At 43.5% G+C, this 24,576-nt stretch overlaps 1 long non-coding RNA gene across 4 annotated transcripts in view; it reads right to left on the bottom strand.

Moving 5' to 3' along the window:
• Positions 1-24,576, bottom strand: part of LOC111185520 (uncharacterized) — a 117,505-nt gene that overhangs the window by 45,918 nt on the left and 47,011 nt on the right. For 2 of the 4 annotated variants that reach the window (XR_016392846.1, XR_016392847.1), the window contains one exon: positions 1,923-24,350. This is a non-coding gene — a long non-coding RNA (uncharacterized LOC111185520). Of the gene's footprint in view, positions 1-1,922; positions 24,351-24,576 lie in introns of those variants that run through there. The other 2 variants (XR_016392848.1, XR_016392849.1) reach the window with 2 other exon arrangements.

Below are 24,576 nucleotides of genomic sequence, written 5' to 3'. Positions count from 1 at the left end.
GAAATGAAACGGCACCAGAGGAGATTCTATTTATAACTGCCTCGAGGATTATGCCATCATCTACAGTATTTAATTTTTTAATGCATTCATTCAGAGCTGAGACCCTGTAGGGATGCTCTTTAAGCCTGACACTGAATGAAATAATTCAATTAAAATAGGCTCAAGGGGTTTCCCTGATGGCGCAGTGGTTAAGAATCCGTCTGCCAAGGCAGGGGACACAGGTTCGAGCCCTGGTCCGGGAAGATCCCACATGCCACAGAGCAACTAAGCCCATGCGCCACAACTACTGAGCCTGTGCTCTAGAGCCCGCATGCAGCAACTACTGAAGCCCGCGCACCTAGAGCCCATGCTCCGCAACAAGAGAAGCCACCACAATGAGAAGCCTGCACACCACAACGAAGGGTAGCCCCTGTTTGCCGCAACTAGAAAAGCCCACGCGCAGCAACAAAGGCCCAACTCAGCCAAAAATAAATAAATAAATAAATTTATTTTAAAATAAATAAAAAGATAATAAAATAAAATAGGCTTCAGGCTTCTGCAAGGTATTAAACTCCCTGAAGAGAAGATTTAGGACTTGCTCTAGGCAGCTTCAGCACCAGCATTGGTGAGACCACAGGAAACTGTATGAAGGGCTCAGTAAGAGGGGTTTCTGGAGACATTGGTGGCGGTGACATTTCTGGGCTGCCTGGAAAGGGGGCTGTCAGAGTAGAAATTGTACCTCAGGGAAAAGAGACTCTGTCCAAAAGCTTCCCAACAGCTCACTGGAGTCTGACAGGCATTTTACCATATTGCTCTGGATGAAACCTATCCTTTCCCAGCAGGAAGTGAAATTTAATAATGATCATTAACATGTACCATTCATTGAGCGCTCTCAGTGAATATCCTCAGTAGAGTATTGACCTAAGCACTTTCCATGCGTTCTCTTACACAGTCTTCACAACTGTATGACGTTAACGATCATCAAGCCCATTTTAGATGGGCAAACTGAAGTGCTAAGAAGCGCCATGAGCTGCCCAAGTTTACACAGCTAGCAGGCTGCAGACAAACCCTCATCTGTGGTGCCAAAGCCAGTGCTGTTCAGCACTTAAAAGTGCAAGTGGCATCTTATTACAGGAATGTGAACTGCAGAAGTGTGTGCATTCAAAGAAATAAAGACACAGCCCCATTCCTCAGGTGTATGCAGTCTGGTAGGCAAACAAGGCTTATACTCAGAGTAGCTCAAACTAAATTACAAATGACTGAGGTCAAATCCAAACGTGAGAATAGGTTTTCACACAGGCAGGGGAGAGAGAACAAGATCACAGGAAGAGGAGGATATGAAACAGGCAAGCTGAGGACCTAAAATCACCCTTCACCCTGCCCAAGACAGGCCTAGTAGGTTACATTTTTTTTTTTTTTTTTTTTTTTACGGTACGCGGGCCTCTCCCTGCTGCAGCCTCTCCCGTTGCGGAGCACAGGCTCCAGACGCGCAGGCTCAGCGGCCATGGCTCATGGGCCCAGCCGCTCTGCGGCATGTGGGATCTTCCCGGACCGGGGCACGAACCCGTGTCCCCTGCATCGGCAGGCGGACTCTCAACCACTGCGCCACCAGGGAAGCCCTACTTTTTATTTTTTTTTAATGCTTGTAAGTTTCTGACTCCAACTCCAATGTGCGGCGGGTTCTTTCCCACACCAAGCAATTCTCCAGCACCGGCTGGGCGCCCTACAATTCAACTCACTTCTGATATTACACAGAGGTAGCATCAGATCCCAAGGATAAGGGCTCAGCCCCACAAGGCTGCCCCCTGCACCCGCCACCCCTGCTTCAGACGCCAGTCAAAAGCCCAGGTTTTCTGACGGACCAGCGATAATTGGAGGTTCCAACAAACCCCTGCTTAGGTTCGATTAATTTGCTAGGGTGGCTCATAGAACTCAAAGAAACATTTTACTTACCAGATTGCCAGTTTATTATGAAAGGCTATAACTCAGGAACGACCAGAAGGAAGAGATTCATAGGACAAGATGTGGGGAAAGAGCACGGAGCTTCCATGCCCTCTCGGTGCAACACTCTCCCGGCACCTCCATGTTCCCCAACCCGGAAGTTCTCTGAACTCAGTCCTTCCGGGCTTTTATGGCCGCTTCATGACGTAGGCACGATTGATTAAATCATTGGCCATTGGCGATTGAAGTCATTCGCCATCCCCTCTCCCCTGCCCCGAGGTCGGGGGTGGAACTGAAACTTATAATCACAGGATGGGCTCTCCTGGCAACCAGCCTCCATCCTTAGGTGTGGTTCAGAAGTTACCATCAACACAACAAAAGACACCTTTAAACGCTCTCATCACAGAAAATTCCAAGGGAAATTTCCAATTTCGGAGGTCTGTGCCAGAAGTGGGGACAAAGGCCAAGTACACATTCATTATAAATCACAATACGACAACTGGGCCTTCCATGGGATTAGGAACCGTGTCTTCCTTATTTGCTCCATACCCCCAGTAGCCAGCACCGACATTTTGTTGGGAGAATGGAAGCGTACCTGAAAGAAGAAAAAGAAAATATACAAAATTAAATAAGCAAAAGAAAAGAAATCTCAGCCCTAAATCAGCCTCTTCTGAAGGGGGAAAAAAAAAAAAAAGGAGAGCAAGCAGAGGAAGTGGAGGGGGAGGGTCTGAGAGACCTGTTGGTTCAGGTGCAAGTGATGTCAACAGCTGAAATGACCACCCTCAACGGCTAGCCCTGGATCAGTACTTATGAAACTTGAGTCTGCATGGGGAGCTTGTTAAAATACAGATTGCTGATTCATCCCCAGAGTTTCTGATTCAGTAGACCAGGGAAATTTTGCCTTTCTAACTAATTCCCAGGTGATGCTAATGCTGCCAGTTCAGGGTGCAGCCCTCTGAGAGCCAACAGCATTCAACCTCATCGCACATTAAGATCACCTTGGGGAGCTTATAAAAACACCCAGGCGGTACCCCTGACCAAATCCATCATAATGCCTGGGGGTGGAAACAAGTTATGCCTGTTTTTAAAAGGTAGGACCAGGTCATTGCAATGTGCAGCCAAACCAGAGAGGAAGTAATGTAGGCGCATGTGTGAGCTTGAAGTTCATACACCATAAAAATAACAGCTGGGCTTCCCTGGTGGCTCAGTGGTTGAGAGTCCGCCTGCCGCTGCGGGGGACACGAGTTCGTGCCCCCGTCCGGGAAGATCCCACATGCCGTGGAGCGGCTGGGCCCGTGAGCCATGGCCGCTGAGCCTGCGCGTCCGGAGCCTGTGCTCCACAATGGGAGAGGCCACAGCAGTGAGAGGCCCGCGTACCGCAAAAAAAAAAAAAAAAAAAAACAGTTAATATTCACTTACCATGAGACAGTCACTCTGCTGAGTACATTACAGCATGACCTCATTTAATCCACACAGGAACCTTCAAGTAAGGACTATTATTCCCATTTTACCAATAAGGAGAGTCAGAGAAATTAAGTAATTTGTTTAGGCCACAAAATGGTAAATGAAAAGCTAAGAATTCAGTTCAGGGTTTTGTCTGTGCCAAGACTCCTAACCCCTAGGGGTCTTTAGGCCCCTCCCCAAGCCACTTAGTGCTCTGGTCCCTGCCTTAAATCTTCAGTATTTGGTTGCATCCAGATGACAACAATCTGCGCTGTAATAACTGGAATCCTCTTCATATTTTGGATTAGATAGAAAGAGATCTGTATTCATAGATACATACATGAAAAAATGCAAATCACAGAATGGTTGTTTTACTGAATTCAATACTACTTAAAAATCCAGTCACTGTCCTGCTCATACACCTTCAATGGCTTATAACAACTTCCAAGTAAAGTTCAACCTCCAAATACGGCATTCAAGGCCCTTCATGATGGAACCCCTGCCTCGGACTCTCCAGCCCCGCATCCCTCCTCCTCTATTCTCAACAGCCTCTTTTCAGTTCCCCAAATCTAACCATGCCACCATGCCTTTATCCTTGCTCTTCTCTCTCTTTCCTTTCTCTTTATCTACCTGGAGAACTTCTACCCATCCTCTAAAACTCAGGTCACCTGTCACATCCTATCCATAATCCTCCTGCATGCCTTTTCTCTGAGCAATCAAAGCAGCATGTGTATCACATTTTATTCTAGGGTTACTATGTATCATTCTCTACCCCCTTGATCTGTTTGCTGAATTTCCAAAGGGACCTTTTTAAGAGAATCCTGGCTCTGCTCTGAGAATGTGACTTTCCCCGAAGATCCCTCGAGTAAGATCTATACTCTCTCCCATCCACTAGACTTAGAGATGGAGCGTTTGTCCTCTCTTCCAGAACATTGTCCTTCCTTCCTCTGTAAAATCCCTGCAGCTCTGAATCTTATGTTATCAGATTACACCACTTACCACCCCTCCTTGTTACCGTCCTGCTCCCAGCATCACCTCCTTTATCCCTTGAATATTTAGCTCCTGGCTCACTGTCCCTCTCTCCAATACAAATCTGTCTTAATTACTGGTGATTCCAATATCTACATTGTTGACCCTTCCAATACCCCGTTCACTCAGTTTCTTGATTTTTCTCACCTCTGATGAGCTTGGTCTCTATCCCACTTCACCAATCACCCCCATGGTCTCACCCCAGATCCTAAACCATGTCACTACCAATCACTAAAACCCCTCCAAAATTTCACTTTCAAGTATCCCGCCCTCCAAGTGAGGACACGGCATGGGGGAGGGGGAGGGACAGTGAACAGGGGCTCAGATTCCCCAACCCACTGTTATCCTTGTTCCCTCTTGCCCAGTCCCCTGGCCTCTTCTTACTTTGTCAGACTCACTTGGCTAAACCACATATTTCTCAGTTAAAACCAAGTCTCTGCCTGCTCTGCCCCTGTACCCTGAGAGCTGAAAGCGGCTAGAGAAAGGGGCTGACTGGTCACTGTCAAGTCATGACCTTGAACCTCAAGCAGGTCCTGTTGCTAGCCCATTCACTCTTCCACTCTCCCTGACAATTCCTGTTTTTGCCTCTCTTTACAAACCTCGAGGCCCCGTCCCCATTTTCAGCACTTGACTTTGCTTCTCTAAATCATTTGAAAATAAAGGCAATCAGATAGGAACTTCCGCCAGCTCCCACCTCACTTCACTCTGCGGCACCTGCACCCACGTTCTCTCCGCCTCACTATGGCTACGGGCTAGGACTCCAGAGACCTTCCCCTCTGGCCATGCAGGGATTCCAGACGCTGCAGCACCACTGAACCAATTCTCTACCCTCTTTGTGCCACATTCCCTAGCTCCCCTAGATGGGAAGATCCCACCGAGACAGAAAATAAACTGTGGTTGGAGGGTGTGGATCGCTTTTCTTTTGAACTGGAAATTTAAATTATTCTTTTGTGCTTTGTACCCAAGTACAGGATAAGGCCCTTGATATGTGATTATTTCTACAAACAAAAGGCTAGGCATCTCTGTATTGTTACTCCAGTGAATGCCTATTTATCTGGCTTCTATTATTTCAATTACAGTGACCCAGAGAAGACAAATAAAATAGGATTTGAAGTTCTTAATGTGCTGTGTATTTACTTGGATTTACAAAGACCAATTGTTCAATTCAATCAGTAAAAATAAAATCTTATTCAGTCTTTTCCCTGTAATCATTGGAGGATCTCAAAAGTGAATAGCGTATGGGAGCAAGAAGCATGTGTGTGCGTGGGGATGGGTGGGAATGCCACTTTTTGTCAACATTTTTGAAAAGTCTTCACTTTTCCCAGACAATTTTTTTAAATATTTATTTATTTTATTTTATTTTTTGGCTGCATCGGGTCTTAGTTGTGGCACACGGGATCTTCATTGAGGCACGTGGGATCTTTCGTTGCAGCGCACGGGCTTCTCTCTAGTTGAGGCGTGTGAACTCAGTAGTTGTTGCGTGCAGGCTTAGTTGCCCCACGGCATGTGGGATCTTAGTTCCCCAACCAGGGACTGAACCTGTGTCCCCAGCATTAGAAGGCGGATTCTTAACCACTGGACCTCCAGGGAAGTCCCGAAAATTTTTGAAAAAGAGTACTCTAGGATTTTTCTCTCCTCCCTTTCCAGCCCAAACTATTGACAATTAAAATTCCCACTTTCCATATTACGTTAGTTAAGGCCATAGGAAAGAATCTTCTAAGGGTATTTGTGTTTTAATTTACATTGAGCACTTACCATCTGCCTTGGCATCATGCAAGTGCTTTGTGTCTGTTATTTAAATCTTTATGCTTCATAGGATAGGTAGTATTTTATCATCATCCCCATTTACAGATTTGGAAACTGAGGCTTAGATAAATTCAGAGATCAGCCCAAGGTCTGTAGCTACTAAGTGGGGGAGCTGAGAATCAAACCTAGGCAGTATGACTCCTAAATGTGTATACAGGGATGTCCCAAGGCTTTCTATTTTCCTCTCAGAGATTCACTCCTTTATCTGCTATAATCCATTGGATATTTAAAAGGAAAATAGGATGAATGGAGTCAAGTCTCACTGAGAAGATATAAGATGAGTTAGGTCATACAGAATGGACTGACTTCCTCAGGGAGAGAGTTAGCAGAGGCAAAATGCAAATTCTGCTGGTGGAGAGGCTGCATTTTAAATCCTTATCTAACACACTGGCAAGGACAGGGTGACCCCAGTCTCTAAGTGGCTGAGGGAGGTAGTCTAAGGTGGTGACTTCTGGAATGAAAACTGCCAAGGTTTAAAGCCAGGCTCTTCTTACCTTGTGATCTTGGGCAAGTTAATTAACCTCTCTGACCCTCAGGTTCTTTCTAGGTAAATGGAGATGACAGTAAGAGTAGTTACTTCCCAATCAAGTTGGTTCCAAGTGTTCACCAAAGAAACACCATTAAATTTTGAATGCAGCATGACAGGCTGAATATACAATGGCCAAACCATATGTAAAAATAGATCTCTAACCTACTGTCTGCAACCAGCCCTAGAAACTGACCCATTATCTAGGGAGCTCAGGAAGCCAGCCTACTTATTATTTATAAGTCAGACTTGTACAAAGTCAGACCACCATCTCTAGAAAAAATTCCATAAAGCCAAACTCCTATAACTACCAGCCCAAAACAGGCAGGACTTGATTAATAACTGGCAGCTTCCAACTTAGGACCAACCAGAGAAAGCCAAATATGCAGCCTTCACCAGTCACATAAGATGTCCTACCTCTTATTGGCCCACCTACAACTTCCCCACAATAACAGCCTTCAATAGGGACATACCTGAAATCTTCCTTTTTCTCCACTATGACGTTTTCCAATTCCTCTGCCTGCTTTTGAGTCTCGGCCAAAACACAAGTGATGGTGGCTGGCTCCTTTGTTACAGCAAGCTCTGTACAAATAGCCTTTGCCTGTTCTCACTGGGTTGGTCTTTATTCCCACAAGCGTTAACTGGACTCATTCAGGTTAGAAATGATGGAGACTTAGATCAAGGTGATAACAGTGAAGGTAGTAAAAAGTGATTATATTCAGGAAATATTTTAAGGGGAGAACCTTCAGGGACTTCCCTGGTGGTGCAGTGATTAAGAATCCGCCTGCCAATGAGGGGGACACGGGTTCGAGCCCTGGTCCGGGAAGATCCCACATGCCGCGGAGCAATTAAGCCCGTGTGTCACAACTACTGAGCCCATGTGCCACAACTACTGAAGCCTGCACGCCTAGAGCCCATGCTCCACAACAAGAGAATTCACCATAGTGAGAAGCCCATGCACCGCAATGAAGAGTAACCCCCGCTCACCACAACTAAAGAAAGCCCGTGCACAGCAACAAAGACCCAGTGCAGCCAAAAGTAAACTTTAAAAATTAAAAATAAAGAAGTAAATGTAGAACCTTCAAAATATAAGCAGGGAGGGAGAGTGAGAACCAAGTCCTAGCTTGAAGAACTAGGTAGGCAATGGTGCCACATAGAAAGTCGGGGAAGGCTAGAGTACATACATTCGCAAACAGGAGAAAAAAATGCCTAGGGTTCACCTACTCTCTGCACACACAGTAATGTAAATAGCTCCAAAAATCTTGTCTGTCTCAGAGACCACCTCTGCTAGCACAACCTGTGGACAGAAAATTGTTTCCTTGGATAGAGGTGCCTCTAGGGTGTTAGTTCATGAGTATCCACCAGCTCCCACTGCCCACTTGCACTCCCATTTGCTTCCTCCCCAGATCAAAAAACAAATCATTGCAATCCGCTAACTGATACATGAAATTCCACCCTTGGAACTGCTTTCAACCACAAGTCAAAAGTTAATAAAACAGTATAATCTCAATGTTTTTAAGTATGTGTATATCCAGAAGCAAGTATAGCAAAATGTTAGCCACATTTGTTATCTCCAGATACTGGTATTCTAGGTGATTTAAATTTTCTTCTTAATACATTTCTGTATTTCCTAAGCCTTTCATAATGAACAAGACCTTTTCCTATTAAAAAAAAAACAATAATAAAGTTCTTTAAAATGAGATCTCTGTAAACCAATTATACTTCAATATTAAACAATGAGACCTCTGGGATAGTTAACAAATTAAAAGCTATCAGTCATTTATGCCTTGGTATGAATGAATAGTTTGTTTATCACCCATTCTGTTGGGGTGTGTAGAGGATATGAGAACTGAGGTGGGAGCTGTCAAAGGCATAAGGAGGAATGTGTTCCCCAAACATTTCACAACATGGCCAAAGACAGCCCTGCCTCTGCAGGTATGTGAGAGAGAGTAGACACAGAGGTCAGCTCAGAGGCAGGAGCTGAGAAATACAAATATATGCGGTATTTCCAAACACTGTTTCACTGGGGTCATTGCCAGCCTAAGAAGAAGGAACACCCTAGTTTTTAACTAAATAACAGAGGTGTTTGAAATGCAAACAGAGGCAAATTCAGAAATAGGCACTCCCAGGCTCCCCTGGTGGCACAGTGGTTAAGAATCCGCCTACCAATGCAGGGGCACATGGGTTCGAGCCCTGGTCTGGGAAGATCCCACATGCCGCGGAGCAACTAATCCCATGAACCACAACTACTGAGCCCACGTGTCACAACTACTGAAGCCCGCACGCCTAGAGCCCGTGCTCTGCAACAAGAGAAGCCACCGCAATGAGAAGCCCGCGCATCACAACGAAGAGTAGCCCCTGCTTGTCGCAACTAGAGAAAGCCCGCCTGCAGCAATGAAGACCCAACACAGCCAAAAGCAATAAATAAATAAATTTATTTTTTTTTTAAAAAAAAAAGAAGGCTTCCCTGGTGGCACAGTGGTTGAGAGTCCGTCTGTCGATGCAGGGGACACGGGTTCGTGTCCCGGTCCGGGAAGATCCCACATGCCGCGGAGCAGCTGGGCCCGTGAGCCATGGCCACTGAGCCTGCGCGTCTGGAGCCTGTGCTCCACAATGGGAGAGGCCACAGCAGTGAGAGGCCCGCGTACCGGAAAAACAAAAACAAACAAAAAACAACAACAACAAAAAGAAATAGGCACTCCCAAGAAAACCTTGACTGGAGCAGATTCAGCCCTGACCAGACCTCATGGCCAAGTCCTGGACTTGGAGAATCACCAAGGTGTGTGGACATATTTTGTCACTGAGGTGAGAAAAGGAAGTAAAATGATTTCAGGCACTGCTCTCCTCTCCCAAAACACCAGAGGAGAGCTGTCATTGCCCAACCCCTACCCCCAAATTCAAGAGGCCTTCTGCTCCAAAAGCTTTAAATTTTCACTTATTTCCATTCATTCTTGGCTAAACTGACAACTAAATCTGTTTACTATGGCTTCCAGCAAAGAATAGGCCCCTCTTGGGTCCAGGATTTCAAACCCTCAGCAGTTTGGCTGATTGATACTGGGAGGATCGATAGAATGAGACTTTCTCTTTCCTAGGATCACCTCCTCTTGCAGTATATGCATAGGAGATATATAGATGGATGGACTCTCACATAATCAAGGACCCAGAACACTCCAAAAGCACATTTTCCTGCTAAACAGTAACAACTGAGGAGTACTTCAGACATTTTTTCATCACATTCCCATACTAAGCCAAATTTACCCAAAACTTGGAAATAAACTACCATAGTAAACGTACCTCCTTTCAGTATCATTGTTTAACAGACTCATCCGAGGATTATTAATTAGGACTTTGTATTTTGCCATTCACTACTTGTTTAGAGAACAGACATTGTGAAAATAATGTTAACTTGTAGATTTCTGTCCCAAAGGTTACAATTTCATTGCCCTGTAGAACATTAACCAATTTTGTATCTTTTAGCAAATTCATTTTCACATTCCCTTGACTAACATACTATATAAATGTGTTTCTTAAATTTTTTGGAACCAGCTCTATGTTCTTTGAATAAAATCTTTACATGTTTACTGTCTTTTGTATGAGTCATGTGTCATGGAGAAAAACTTTTTCTCTAACCTCTTACATTTTGTTTTGCGTGCCTGCAAATTAAACTCAGACAGACAGATTAGCAAGAGAAAGATCAGATTTAATCATGGGAGTTCATAAAAAAGATGTGACCCAAAGGGGCTTATATACCATCTTAATAGGGGAAAGGAAGGGGGAGAAGGGCACTTCTGGGAAACAAATGACTTTTTAGAAAGAGAGGGAAGAAAGGGCACTTAGAATAAATGGGGGACATGATAGTTTTGTAATAATGTCTGTTTTGGTGTGGTGCCAGCTTTACATCTCCAAGAAGACTAGAGTGTTGCTCCCAGGGAGGGGATTTATGACAACTGAGTTCTTTTGAGATGCTCTGCTTTTAGGCAGATAAGGGATTTCAGGATCTCAAATGCCTTCAGCTCAAAATAATTTTTATGTAACAATGGCATACTCTGGACTTCTTCATCCCTTCACATGTTTTCACTTTTTTGAAATGTATGCCCCATTTCCCAGGACAGCAGAAGAGTCCCACCTTAAAGCCAGTTCTGACACTAAAATTCTTCCCACATTGCCAAACTAAACAACTGTGTGGCCTTGAACAAGTCACGTTCCCTCTCTGGGCTCAGCTTCTTGAGATATAAATTGGGGCATGTAGAAGAGATGATCTCTACAGTTCCTTCCAGATCTAGGCATCTCTGCTAAAGTTAATTACTTGGCAAAATGATAAAAACAGGCCACGTTGATCTTCAAGTCCTCTTCCCATTCCCATTCCACCTCATCCTTAATGATGTCACTACACGAGTGAGGCCTTTCCTCCCAGGCAGAAGCCCAGAGTCCTGAATTTTCTCTCTCCCCACCAACACTGATCTATATCCTATGTCCAGTCCACCAGGGAACAGTTCCAACAGGGAACATGCTCAGGTTATAAAGTAATCAACAGCAAGGGTAAAAAGCTATTAGGAAATGAAGTTCTCACATATATACACATACTCTCCTCCAAAAGATATCTGTATTGATCTTACAAGAAAGATAAAATTTTTACTCAGGTGAGGGGTGGAATCTCAGGCAATGTGACAGGCAAGTGGGGTAGGCTTGTGAAAGCAGGGGACTTTTAATACCCCCACATCAAATGCTTTTGGAGGGCTGGTTTTGGTCAAAACAGACCAGAACTGTGTCCCAAGCAGCACCAGGCCCCATGCCATACCAGCTGTTGTATATTTTGAACATCACCTTTGTTTTTTCGGCTTGGTTTATAGAGTCACGTCTGTCTCCAAGTACGTACAATAGTGACAAAAATCTGTGCATCTGTTGCTAGTCATTCATCTTCAACCCAAAATGTAACATTTGTGCTTGAACACCTCTGTTGATTAAGATGAGTAGACTTGATTCTCATTATTCTTCATTAAATAGAAAACAGACACTTAGGTAGTTTTCCTTTCACTTATTAATCTGTCCTAATGTTTCTACACTGAAGATTTCTTCAATGCTAGAATTTAAATAATGAAAACAACTAAATTCAGAGACTCTTAAGGATAAGGAATGAACTACCATCCTGATTCCTGCAATGAAGCTTGTCTTTTTAACACTCTTTTTCCCTCCTCCCTGGCAATTACAAGACAAGCATCTGTGCCAGAAAAGGCTGGGAGTGTGCATGTTTTTAGAGCAGAGGAGAACCAGCAGGACAGGTGTTCCCACTGACAATGCAGCAATAACATAGCATGTCTTCACTTGTGGGACAATCATTTGAACATCTTTTTTACAAAGATAACAATGAATCTTCTTCTGGGTTAGCATCAGATCTCAAGGGAATGTCCTGGCCCAGACAAGACACAGCACATGTGGTCAAAGTTGCATGTAGGACAATGATCCTCGACCCTGGCTACACATTAAAATCACCTGAGGACCTTTTAAAAAATATTCATGCCTGGGCAGCATGAACTCAGACCAATAAAATCAGAACCTCTGGTAGTGAGGCCCAAGGATAGGAATAGAAAACTGATTAGAAAAGGTGATTTTAACAGGCAGTCAGAAATGTGAACCCCTGGGATAGAGAGGTGTTCACTGTAGCTTTGCTTAGAAGGAAAACAATGCAAACAACTTATAGTTTATTGATTGGGTGTGATTAAATTATGATGCATCTACACAATGGGATAATTACCAGTCTTCTTTTTTTTTTTAATAAGGCAAATCTATAAGCGTTAGGAAAAACCATTCTCTCCATCAATGCTTTGGGTACAATTAAGGCCTATAAGTTTGGGAGAGGCCTATAAAAATGTTAAAGACCTGAAAAAAGAATGTTGATTACAAAATACAAAAATAAAACTGCAAAGTTGCAACGAATGTGTTTGTCTATAAAATATATCATGCCAGCTTCAGCAATTGTTAGGTTTAGTATTCATAAAATTATTACATTTGAAAACAGCTGGTAAGTTCTATTTTTACCTCAAGAATTCCTGAGTATGCATTGTCAGTGGTTCTCAAAATGTGGCCCCCAGAACAGCAAAATCAGCCTTGTCTGAAAACTTGCTAGAAATGAAGACTCCTAGGCCTCACCCCAGACCTACTGAATCAGAAACTCTGGGAATGGAGTTCAATGCTCTGTTTGCACAAGCCCTTCAGGTGACTCTGATACAAGCTTAAATATGAGGACCACTGTGCTAGATGATTACCAAAATAAAAGGATAATAATCTTATAGAATAAAAATTAAAATAACCAATCATAAACTAAATAAGTAGCCAAGTAATTTACAAAGCACAATTTGAAAATCCTTTCAAAAATTTCTGAGAAAATTATATATAGCCTAAAAAAGTTAAATATAAAATTACCATATGATCCAGCAATCCACTCCTAGATATATACCCAAAAGAATCAAAAGCAGGGACTCAGGGCTTCCCTGGTGGCGCAGTGGTTGGGAGTCCGCCTGCCGACGCAGGGGACGCGAGTTCGTGCCCTGGTCCAGGGGGATCCCACATACCGCGGAGCGGCTGGGCCCGTGAGCCATGGCCGCTGGGCCTGCTCGTCCAGAGCCTGTGCTCCACGTCCGGAGAGGCCACAGCAGTGAGACGCCCGCTTACCGCAAAAAAAAAAAAAAAAAAGCAGGGACTCAAACAGATATTTGTATATCAATGTTCATAGCAGCATTATTCACAATAGCCAAAAGGTGGAAATACCCAAGTGTCCACAAGAGATGAACTGGTAAACAAAATGTGGTCTATATATACAATGGAATATTATTCAGCCTTAAAAAGGAATGAAATTCTGAATTCATGCTACAACATGGATGAACCTCAAAAACATTACACTAACTGAAGTAAGCCAAAAACAAAAGGACAAATATTGTAGGATTCTACTTATATGAGGTATCTAGAATAGGCAAATTCATAAAGGCAGAAAGTAGAACAAAGGTTACCAGGAGGTGGGGAGAAGGGAGGGGGGAATAGGGACTTTCTGTTTGGGGTGATGAAAAAGTTCTGGAAATGGATAGTGGCATGGTTGCACAACATTGTAAATGTACTTAATGTCCTTGAGTTGTACGCTTAAAAATGGTTAAAATGGTGACTTTTATGTTGTATATATTTTTACCACAATAAAAAAAGCAAGCTGGAGAACCAGGAAAGCCAGTGGAGTAATTCAGTCTGAGTCCAAAGGCCTGAGGACCAGGGGAGCCAGCGGTTAAGTCCCAGTCCAAGTCTGAAGGCCTGAGAACCAGGAATGCTGATTTCTGAGGGCAGGAAAAGATGGATGTCTCAGCCAAGCAAAAAGAACAAACTTGTCCTTCCATCCTCTGTTTGTACTCGTCAGGCCCTCAACAGATTGGATGACGCCCACCAGCATTGGAGCCAGGAGGGTGGGGGGGTTGGGGAGGGCGTTTTTATTCAGTCTACCTAGTCAAATGCTAATCTCTTCCAGAAAAACCCTCACTATCTGGGCATCCCTTAACCCCATCAAATTGACACACAAAATTTACCATCACAAGTGGTTTATTTACCACCTGTACGCTTGGACTATAAACTCCTTGAGGGTAGGGACTGTTGTTCATGGGTCTCCAATATCTAACACAGCACCTAGATCACAGCATTAACTAACAATAAATGAATGAACGAGTGAATAAGTGAATGAGCAAGTAAATGAATAAATGAGTGCACAAACAAACAATTGCCACATAAGTCTTTGGGTGCCATGTCCACTGAGATTACGTGCAAAATTTTGTGCACACGTGAATTTTCCAGAGAATGGGTCCGTAACTTTTATCATAGTATCAATGGGACACGTGACCCCAAAGTGCTCAAAGCCACTGGTGTAGAGATGGGGACAGGATGGGTCAGACTAGACGATTTCCCACGGATGGCCCCAGGCAAGCATTTCAAACAGATCAAAAGTGAGCGGCACGCAAGCTGACAAGATGACGTATCACACTGAGGAAAAACAAGAGAGGAAATCAGAGTTTACTGAGTGAAACCTGTCATTAGCCGACCATTCCTCTTCATGTCCTTGAAGTTCACTAGTTCTCTGATTTTACAGAAACAAATGAATACTCTGGTCATCATCCTGATTGCAGTTCTGGCAGACACTAGCTAGACACAGATGCTTCCAACTTAAAGAAATTTCAAGAAAAAGCTTGTATTTGGAACACCTGAAGCCTCTGCTGAGGGACGAGCCGGGCACTCATGTAAGTAAGGAGGTCCTACTGGGTAGCAGAGGCCAAGGATACACACGATTACCGCACGGCCTTAGAGGAACTCACAGTTTCATGGAAGAGAAAGATAATCCTCTGCTCAACTCCCCTAGCAATCAGACAAATGCAAATTAAAATGACAGTGAGAAACCTCTGTAGACTCTTCAGACTTTCGGTGAGGATAAGGGAGAATGGGATCTTCACGGGAGTGAAAAGCTAAGGTCGTTCTGGAGGGCACTGTACGAGTGCTCACCGTGCACCCCACCCGACCTTACCCCAGGGTCAGTGTAGCTTACCTACCACTCATGGATCTTACTCCTGGTATAAACCCCCAAGAAATTATCACACTGATTCCTAAGAGGACTTATGCAAAGTTGTTTTCCAAGGCTCCTGGAAACCCCAGATGCTCCCTTATTGTCTCCTGCTACTTACAGAGAACATGTTGGAAACATTAGTTAAAGCTGTACCACAGGGGGAAGAACTCAAATGTAATGCCCTAAACCTAGCCTCACCACCTAGCTCCAAAATTGCCATCTTGAACCACTGAGGGTGTATAATTCCCATTTGGGGGTTGGTAGGGTGGGGGGAGGTGATTAGAGGGCACATGTTCCCTGGATGCTGAAGACAGAAGTCAATTCAGAAACATGGCCTTCGATGCAACAGCCGTCTTGGCCATCACTGAATGAGAACATAGAATGAGGAACTTGGAAATTAACCTCTCTGGGTCATTTCATCTAGTCCTCTGCCTCCCGTGGGTCGCATGATTAAAGCATCCTCAGGAGCCCAGATCTAGGGAAATGATTTTCCATTTTTTTCCTGAGATTCTTTAAAACTTTGATTCAGGAGGGCTATGAACTCTTGAATAAAGGGGACGAGAGAACTCAAGGGAAAACTACGATGGTACACAAAGGTTTTGAGAATGGAGCCCAAATATAACTACTTTATACTTTTAAAATATCAGTGTAGTTCCACTTACCAGTAATATGCTCTATCCAAGTTGCTTAAAAATATCTGTTTCTCTAAAAGGATTAAGCCTCACAGGGCTGTGGTGAGGGATAAATGAAATAATAATTATGAAGCATTTAGCACATTATAGATAGCCCATCAATGTCAGCCATTATTCACAAAATGTTTCCTTTTATTTTCTTAGCCAATAAAATGTATTAAGCCCTTTTTTTAAAAAAAATATTTATTTATTTTTGGCTGTGTTGGGTCTTCGTTTCTGTGCGAGGGCTTTCTCTAGTTGCGGCGAGTGGGGGCCACTCTTCATCGCGGTGCGCGGGCCGGTGCGCGGCCTCTCTTGTTGCAGAGCATAGGCTCCAGATGCGCAGGCTCAGTAGTTGTGGCTCACGGGCCTAGTTGCTCCGTGGCATGTGGGATCTTCCCAGACCAGGGCTCGAACCCGTGTCCCCTGCATTGGCAGGCAGATTCTCAACCACTGCTCCATCAGGGAAGCCCCAGTTAAGCCCTTTTTTGTTCACTGGATTAGACCTTAGGAGTAAAGACTGGACATAGAATTTTTGAAAGCTGAACAATAACTTGGATATCATCCAGTCCATTTTTTCCAAATCAAATCTTAACTGTAACACTGAAAAACAGTAATTAAAAAGAGCTGCTGTAATGGGAGAGATTGGTAGAGAGCTATCCTATTGCCCTCCCCAGGGAACCCTAGGATCCCGCAGAGCACAGTTTGTAAACCACAGCTCATCCAACTTCTTCATGTTACAGATGAGGACTGGGGGGTTTACTGGTCTAATTGCTTGTCAAAGATCACAGAAGCTGGATCTCTGATATCAAGGAAGCTACCAACTAGCTATGGAAACTGGATGTGGAAGAAAATTGGGGCTAATTTTTTCAAGTTGTATTAACAAAGCCAGGGCATTAGCCAAGTCCCATGCCCTTTGGGTTTCAGCTTCTCCACTGAACTTTTGGTTCTCAATAACTTCTGCCTTAGTATCTACTACCCTGAAAAGAATGATCATTTATATGCTCAGCGGCTGGTACAAATTTTTCATTGAATACTTTTATGAACTTGTGTATCTGTTATCTAAGTAAAATAAAAATACAAATATGTTGACATTGTAATGAAGGAAAATCATTTTGAATCGTTTTGAATAAAACATCCTCATATAATCTGGAAATATATAGAAAACACTCAGAAAGCAAGCATGTATATGTGATGAACTTTATATCACTTTTAAGTAGCATTGAAGATTTATTTTAAAAACTTACTAAGAAATATTTCAGACATACAAAATGAGCTCTACTTCTCTGACACCGGATTCTGAGCGGGGCAGAGTGACAATGAAGATAGTTGCTTTAATAAAATGCAACTCCTCCCTAATGGTAAGACTGAAGATTAAATGATTTTGAATGTTGGATATTGTCATCACTTCCTACTAGGGCGGGAAGAACCAAAGGGAAGTGAAACTTACCTCGGTGCTCCGTCCCACTACCTGGAGTTGGAGGTTCGCTGCTCTGCACCCTCCAGATCCTCCGTTTTATCATCTCTCAATACTGCATTAGCTTTCTGTGGGAAAACCCACCGACATCCTAGCCTATGTTTTGAATCCTATTTCAAAGGCCTCAAATGGAAACAGAGAGGGACTTAAACCAGAATGCAGAGCAGATGAAGTGTGGCTCATTTACCCTCCACCAGCATCCCCTCTTTCCACCAGCCCTGGACAGACAAATCGTTCTTACCCAACATATACACTCAGCACAATGGAAGATGAGGGCTCAGACCCTGCTGTCAAGGTCTATTGTCTAGTGGCTAAAAAATTCAAACACATAGACATTAAAAGGAAACAAATGTTTCAGGGGAAGATGTTTGATACCAAGTGAGTAGAATGAATTGTAAATGTCCTGGGACTTTAAACCACAAAGAAAGCATTGCTAGTATTTAGAAAAGACTTAGCAAAAAGAGATGGACCATGAGCTAAGCCTTAAATAACAGCAAGAATTGGATGGACAGGAGGGAGGGTGTTCCAAGTGGGGGAAACAGTGAACAGAGGACCCAAAAAAGGAAAAAAACAAAAAGTATGGAAGCAAGTGGGAATGCTTGTCTGAGCAAACCTAGGCTCTTTGATTAGAGATAGAAAGTGAGGCCAAACCACAAAGGGTCTTAAACACCAGACTGAAGAGTTTACACTTACCCTTATTCCCTCCCTTCCCCCATTCCCTCATGACACTAATCAGATGGGAAAATTCACAAGCAGACGCCTGGCCGCCTCACTACCAGAAACCCATGGATGGCAAATACCTTTCCTGCTTTATACAAAATCTCAGCTATTGGTAGAAGCTGCAAGGGAAGCTGTGTTGAGAAAGATTCTAAGATGACTCCTGAACTCATTGTGAGCGCTGTGATTTATAACTGGTGCCTGTCAAGGATAAAACATGGAGGCATTGCAGTAAGAAAAGCAATGCAGGTGCTTTGCCTTTGCCAATTGTGCTTTATCCAAAAGGGATGGCTATCCCAAACCTGGAAGCAACCTAAATGTTCAGCGACAAATGATGGATAAAGAAGATGGGGTATATATATATATATATATATATATATATATATATAAAATGAATATTACTCAGCCATAAAAAAGAATGAAATAATGCCATTTGCAGCAACATAGATGGCCCTAGAGATTATCATACTAAGTGAAATAAGCCAGACAAAGACAAATATTACACAATATTGCTTATTTGTGGAATCTAAAAAATAAAATGATACAAACAAACTTATATACAAAACAGAAGCAGACCCACAGACATGGAAAACAAACTTACGGTTACCAAAGGGGAAAGAGAGAGGAGAGGTAAATTAGGAATTTGGGATTAACATATACACACTACTATATAATAGATAACCAACAAGGACCTACTGTATAGCACAGGGAAATATACTCAGTATTTTGTAATAACCTATAAGGAAAAAGAATCTGAAAAAGAATATATATATATATGTATATATATGTAACTGAACCACTTGGCTGTACACCTGAAACTAACATAGCATTGTAAATGAACTATACTTCAATTAAAAAGGGGGGATGGCTATCACAATGAGAAATTTAGGAATGGAGTTGCTAAATGGGGTAAGGTTGGTGGAGTAGGGAAGGCCTTATAATTTCTACTAGTTAGGTCAAACACCAACCCTATCTATGCTTAAGACCAACCCCAAAAGAATGTTCTGCCCAGACTATAAGTAAGATTATTAGGCACTAGTGCTGACATCTGGCCTCAGCAGTAGAGAATACTATTATTGATTAGTGATGGCTGTCATGAGCTCAGAAGTAAGAAGTAGCCGTATGCATGCTACATACTTACTGTGCCTACCTTTACCAAAAGAAACCACACTAAAAGTATTTCAGGCATCAGAACCAACTGATACAAGAAGTTAAGTATTCTGATTTGGTTTGGTTTGGTTTGGGGTTGGGGAAGATATGTTTTTCAATTTATATAACCAAGCTGACAGGTACTCCTTCTATGTGTCTGTAACTACTAAGATCAGCCCAAAATGGACATTGTTTCGCTGAATGAACTCAAGGTAGGACCACGGAGCCCACTTATAAAAGAATTCAGAGATTTTAAAGCCTTTAATCATAGCAGTTGTGCTTATCTTAACCTGTTTCTTTAGTGAGACCTACCCAGTACTTAAAAACATGCAGCCCACACCTGTCAATAATTCCCGGGGCAGATGAGCCTTCACTGGCAGCTTCTCACCCTGATCTCTGATCTCCCTGCCTCTAATTTTCTCTCCTGTTGGAACCCCTTCATCTGCTTCTCTACCACGCTCCTGGGACAATGGGGTTTGTCAACAGAGAGAGCAAATTTTTTTTCTTCTTTATATTCTTCCTGTAAATGCAAACAAGCGACCAGCACTACAAGAACTTTCATATTTGCAAACACCCCAGGGTGTTTCACACAAATCAATCTGACCAAAACCCATAACATATAAATTCACCTGATACAAGCACAGGATGACTGCGGAGATTTCTCCCCCCACCTCCGCATTACACAGTGTCCATACAAATGACCCTGGAAACAGCACCAATTATTAGAGCCACCAGAGAAATCTCAAGGTCAGGAGAATTTGCAGGAAAAAGAAAGCAAATGAAATGCATCTTTAAAGAGGGCTTTTGCATAAGAGAGCCTGCTCCGAAGCAGATCCAAGTAAAAGTAGATGATTTGGGCAAGAAATTTTCCACCTTCCCTTTGTGATATTGCAGGTATCTGAGAATCACAGCCCCACTATCCATTCCCAGAGGGCTTTCCTAATCTGGAATCTATGCAATGTGCTTCTGCTATTGGGGAAGAAATAAGGGTTGTGCTGGATGTGGGGGAAGGCAGACTGGAGGGGCAGAGCTGCCGAATATTTATATATATAAAACGTTTACAAAGGTATAAAATTTTTTAAAAAATATTCTTACTTACTGTTAAAACTTTACAAAATACCAGGAAAAAAACCAGTCACTCCTCATCCCTCTCCAACCATCGCTCGGTGGTACCTCCACCAGCACAGTCTCCCAAAGCCTGCAGCAGAATCTCCCCATGCATACACAAAATCAGACTCCTGGGCATGTCCGCACGTCTGCAGAATCCAGATTTCTGGGTATGGATGGGTTCCCAGCACCTGCATTTTGAAAGGCACCCCCAGCGATCCTTAGGATGACTTCCTTTCGGATCGGTAAACCCTGCTAATGCAGATTTTGGGCTTCTTCTGTTCACCACTGTATTCCAGAGCCTGACATATGGGAGGTACTCAATAAATATGTATTGAATAGATAAATAAATTCTTTTTCTTTTTTGCACATATGCTTCCCTTCCTTTTTTTTTTTGAAATATGTCCTCATAGTTTCACTTAACGATAGATGAGGCACTTACCATGTACTTGTCACTGCCCTAAGTTTTACAAGCATTATCTCACTTATAATAAACCCATAAAGCAACTATGATTTCTGACCCCTATTTCAGATGAAAAATCCTAGACACAGAGAAGTTGTGTAATTTGTCCCATGCCACACAGCTAGGAAGTGGTAGAAGCAGGTTTAAACCTCAGAAGTATAATCCAGTCTTCATGTTTCACATCTGCATCCATCTTGAGCCTTTTCTCAGGCTTTCAACAATGTTCTACACTTTTTATGCAACTGACAAGGGCTTAATTTCCAAAATATACAAAAAGCTCCCACAGGGGCTTCCCTGGTGGCGCAGTGGTTGAGAGTCCGCCTGCCGATGCAGGGGACACGGGTTCGTGCCCCGGTCTGGGAAGATCCCACATGCCGCGGAGCGGCTGGGCCCGTGAGCCATGGCCGCTGAGCCTGCGCGTCTGGAGCCTGTGCTCCGCAACGGGAGAGGCCACAACAGTGAGAGGCCCGCGTATCGCAAAAAAAAAAAAAAACCTCCCACAATTCAGTAACAAAAAAACAAACAACCCAACCAAAAAGTGGGCAGAAGACCTAAACAGACATTTCTCCAAAGAAGACATACAGATGGCCAAGAGGCACATGAAAAGATGCTCACCATCACTAATTATTAGAGAAATGCAAATCCAAATTACAATGAGGTATCACCTCACACCAGTCAGAATGAACATCATCGGAAAATCTACAAATAATAAATGCTGGAGATGGTGTGGAGAAAAGGGAACTCTCTTATACTGTAGGTGGGAATGTAAATTGGTTCAGCTGCTATGGAAAACAGTATGGAGGTTCCTCAAAAAACCAAAATTAGAGATGTCATATGATCCAGCAATCCCACTCCTAGGCATATACCCAGAAGAAACTCTAAGTCGAAAAGATACATGTACCCCTATGTTCATAGCAGCACTATTTACAGTAGCCAAGACATGCAAGCAACTTAAGTGTCCATTGATAGATGAATGGATAAAGAAGATGTGAAAAATATACAGAATGGAATATTACTCAGCCATTAAAAAGAATGAAATAATGCCGGTTGCAGTGACATGGATGCAACTAGAGATTATCATACTAAGCAAAGTAAGTCAGAAAGAGAAAGACAAACACCACATGATATCACTTACAGATGGAATTAAAATACAACACAAATGAACATATCTACGAAACAGAAAAAGACTCAGACATAGAAAACAGACTTCTTGTTGCCAAGGGGGAGGGGGCTGGGGGAGGGAAGGATTGAGAGTTTGGAATTAGCAGATGCAAACTATTATATAGAGGATGGATAAACAACAAGATCCTACTGTATAGCACAAGGAACTATATTCAATGTGCTGTGATAAACCATGATGGAAAAGAACATGAAAAAGAATGTATATATATATATAACTGAATCACCTGGCTGTAGAGTAGAAATTAACACAACATTTTAAATCAACTATACTTCAATAACATTCTTTTAAAAAGCAATGTTCTATATTTTTTAATGGTAACATGGTATTCCACTTACAGATTCACCAGAATTTAAGAAATTATTGGACAGTTCCTCTCTATTTTTACAACACTGTGCCAAAAGCATGTGAACTAAATTTCTCACAACCATAATCTTAGTTCCTTTAATCATTTCCTGAAAGTGGAGCTGCCAAGTCAAAGGATGTGATCACTTTTAGGGCTCTTGATTCACACTGACAATTGTCCTACTAAAATATTTTAATAGAATACTTGTCTACCTGCAGCATAAAGGTGCCAATTTCTTCCATTAAAAACACAGAAACTTTGAATATCATTAAAAATATTTGTTTATGGATGTCACGTTTGGGGGAGTGTTTTAGTTCTTTTTTTAACAGGAGGCACTTCTCACAGGGCAGGACCTTGACAGTACCAGATCTAGGCAGGGAGACAGAGTTCATCTCAACACCTCCTGGTAACGCCCTGGGTACCCCTCCCTCAACGTGTTTTGGGTTTTGTTTTGTGTTTTTATTTTGTTTTGTTTGACCTCTGTGTCTTTACTGATGTTACGCCCCCAGCTGCTGGGGATGTTTTCATTTCTGTGCATTCCACAAATTCACTCCCTCCCCATTCCAGCCTTTGGCGACCATGCTTCTCGGAAGATCTATGGAAGGCCTGCTGAGGGCCAGCAGAAGCCTTGTCTCCTGTGATTATCCACAGAGCACTGATAAAGAAATCCAGGCTCAGCCAGGCTGAGTAACTTGCCCAAGGTCACACAGCCTGTAAAGAGGTAGAGTCTGGATTCTTAGAGCTGGAGCTCTTAACCACTACCCTCCACTGCCTCTCTCCTGGCAAAACTTGTCACCTGCGAGAGAAAATCTGAACTGTGAATCAACCATTGCCAGGACTGACTGATCTAGCAACCCTCCAGCCAAAAAAGAGATGACTTCTCCCACGCAGAGAAGGCGAGAAGGAAAAAGCCTCTACCCGTGACACCAGCGCTCCGAATGTAAGCATCTCTCCTCCTCCAGAGTCACTGGCTCCAAACACTTGCCTCTGGTGGAACTGAAATCATTATCGATCCAAAAGTGTTCTCTAAATGAGCTCGCAGTCTACCACAGCCGCCTGCAGACCGGCCAGGCTCCTAGGGGCAGCTGCTTCCTTGGTCAGCTCTTCCTGGCTCAGATTTACTCTGAGAAATTAGAAGTTAAAAGTAAAAGCAAATAGAGATGGAATTTAATTATACTGAACGGAGACACGGTGTGCAAGGAATGCTGTTCTTCTCCTTTGATAAGCAGAAGAGAACGGCTGAGCTGGTACCCAGGCATTGCCCCAGCCGACAACTCCGCTCTCTTCCCTGCCCGGCATCTCTGTCATCTAGCGATTGCGTGTAAGCTCCGTCGGGGCAGGGACTGCGTCCCGTCACTCAACATGCTACTATCTATTAGGCTAGCTTTCAGCCGGAAATAACTGATAAAGAGGTTAAGAATGTCTTAAACCATTCTGCATTGATTGTTTTTAAGTGAGAAGCCCAGAGGAAGGCGCCCTTAGGCTTGGTTGGGCAACTCAACCAAGCCATCAGGATCCAGGCTCTCCTATACAGTGGTCCCCCCTTATCTGCAGTTTTGCTTCCTGTGGTCTCGGCAGTTGCCCCCCACCTACCCCCGGGTCAACCGAGGAGGGGTTGAATGCTGTCATCCAGGCAGGTGGGGACTTGTGCCAACACAATTTGTATTTTCAGGCTGGTGACATTTGGGTTGCCAGGGGACAAGACAGAGCTGGCTATGGTTTTCCCATACAGGGAATGTGACTTACCTAGATTCTCAGAGCAGGTGACACTGCTGGTGAGAAGCCCACCCAGGAAGCCAGAGGTCAGCCTCTCTGTTAGGATCTGAGGATTCTGCCAACAGAGTAGGAATCAGGGGAACCGCTGGCAGCCAGGACCACCTCTAGGATGTACATGGAACCAGATTCACTGCTCTCTCACTGGGTCAGGTGGTCCTGTGGATGAAAAAAGTGTCCTGCCATGTCAGTAAACGAAGGGTGTTTCAGCCATCAATCCACCACAGCCGCCCCCGTGGTGAGCCCTGCAGGAACTCAGCATGGTGACAAATGGCTTCCGGGCTGCCAGGTTGCCCACTGCCAAGCCCTCAGCCATGGCCGCCATCCCCAACTGTGCACCCTGAGGGGACTCAGGATGTGCAAGAACAGGACACTGGCCCCAGAG

Source organism: Delphinapterus leucas, chromosome 3, assembly GCF_059928025.1.
Source record: "Delphinapterus leucas isolate spDelLeu-1000000601 "Yukka" chromosome 3, BTC_Dleu_Yukka2, whole genome shotgun sequence".
Lineage (NCBI taxonomy): Eukaryota > Metazoa > Chordata > Mammalia > Artiodactyla > Monodontidae > Delphinapterus > Delphinapterus leucas.
This window is presented reverse-complemented; position numbering and strand designations above follow the sequence as displayed.